At 39.9% G+C, this 1767-nt stretch overlaps 1 pseudogene; it reads right to left on the bottom strand.

Annotated features, from left to right (window-relative positions):
- Positions 1–450: 450 nt before the first annotated feature.
- On the bottom strand, positions 451–1157 carry LOC125173920 (putative acidic leucine-rich nuclear phosphoprotein 32 family member C; annotated as a pseudogene).
- Positions 1158–1767: the final 610 nt, after the last annotated feature.

Raw genomic sequence — 1767 nt, 5'->3', positions numbered from 1 at the left:
CTCTAGCAGGCCCAAGAAATGCAGAAATCACAGGAACCAGAACGAGAGGTAAGGCATGGCCAGGACTCAGCCCCTTCTGGGCTTTGAGAAACCAAATGGAGAGGAGCCATGACCTTCCAACCAATACCAGGAAATGTAAGAGCCCTCTACACCATCCTCTTTGAAAGTAAGGAAAAATGCTCACTTGGTGTGTACTCAGCTATTGCATTTACGGGGACAAAACTAGACAGAAAAAGTAAGGGGAAAATAGAGTGGCAGTAAAAATGGTACTGTATTCAACCTTCTGTCTCACTCCCTCCCATCACAACCCCCTAGTACAATTCTCCCCTTTTTGTTCCCACAACATTGTTACAACCAGAAAAAAAAAATTCAGAAAGTGGGATTTGGGGGAGGAGGGTGGGTAAAAATAGTCAAACCACAATAGGAATTTTTCAAAATAGGTTATTCCACTTAGTCATCATCATCTCCTTCATTTACAGGTTTTCATTTTTGCTTCTGACTCCTTTCTTCTTCACCAACATTGTCTTTATTTTCTTTATCATCTATGTTCCAATCATTACAACTCTCTTCATCTTGTTCTTCCTTCTCCTTTCCATTCCCCTCGTTTTCTACTACCTGAGAATTTTCACCATACTCTTCCTCATCTTCGTCCTCCTCATCTTGTCTAGGTCCTCCACATAGTCATCAGCATCTGATTGGGGACCTTGTCATCCCAGTCGCAGCCATTAAGATATACCTGAGCTGCGGGAGGAGCTTCAACATGTTTTCTTATAATCGTTCAGGTCGGTTACCTACAATCGAAAAGGTCTAAGCTCTTGAGGTTTTCTAACTTTCTCAGTGGTTTCATTGTGCTAAGGTCTTTACTTTTGTTGCCACTTAATTTATATGTGTGAGGTTAGGACAGTTTTCTGCCAATACTTCCAGGTCCCCTGAGATTCTGTTATCATTTAGTTCAAGCTTCTTAAGTCTAACATTGGTAAGTTTGTGACTGAGGCAAGGCCTACATTGATTGTACTTAAGAACTCCAGTTCTTCAGATTCATCTGGGAGGGCTTCAGTTTTGCCTTCAATCAACTGGCAGTTGTTGAGGACAATCTATTTCACGTCAGAGGATGTCCTGTTTCGCAGCTCTAAATGAATCCATTTGTCCATGTCCATCTTTCCTTCTCCTTCTGCAGAGGCTCCCATGCCAGGGAAATTCAATCAGTCTGCTTCCTAATCATTATGACAAAACCATATATTTTACATTTTTCCCAGCGGCATTCCACTTTACAGCCTCAAAACAGACCCCAAGTGTAATTACTAAATGAAATAGAAGTATTATTTCTTGCTCACTCATTTAGGACTGTTCCAGAATATAGTGCTAGGGGAGCAATTCCCTACTAGTGGTTACTCAAAGACTCAGTTTAATGGCATCTTGGCATCTTTACATCTTAAACATGTGGTTTCAGGGTTATCATCATTCATACCATTTAAATAAGCTAGGAAGGTTAAGAGCATGGAGGAATTCTCATGGAAATTATTCTGGGCTTTACCTGAAAATGACACATAATTTATTAGCATTTCATAGAATAGCCTGCAGTCACATGACAAGACCTATCTACAGGAGAAGCTGGGAAATCTAGCTAGGAAGAATAAAATGGTTTTCATGGAAAATTAGCAGTTTCTGTAATACTGGTTTTGTCAAAGGAAAACAGGAATTACAGTAACAAATTTGATAAATGTTTATTGGGTTGGATTTATACTAAGTGTGGCATTCTTAAGTGTT

This window comes from Prionailurus viverrinus, chromosome C1 (assembly GCF_022837055.1).
Source record: "Prionailurus viverrinus isolate Anna chromosome C1, UM_Priviv_1.0, whole genome shotgun sequence".
NCBI lineage: Eukaryota > Metazoa > Chordata > Mammalia > Carnivora > Felidae > Prionailurus > Prionailurus viverrinus.
This window is presented reverse-complemented; position numbering and strand designations above follow the sequence as displayed.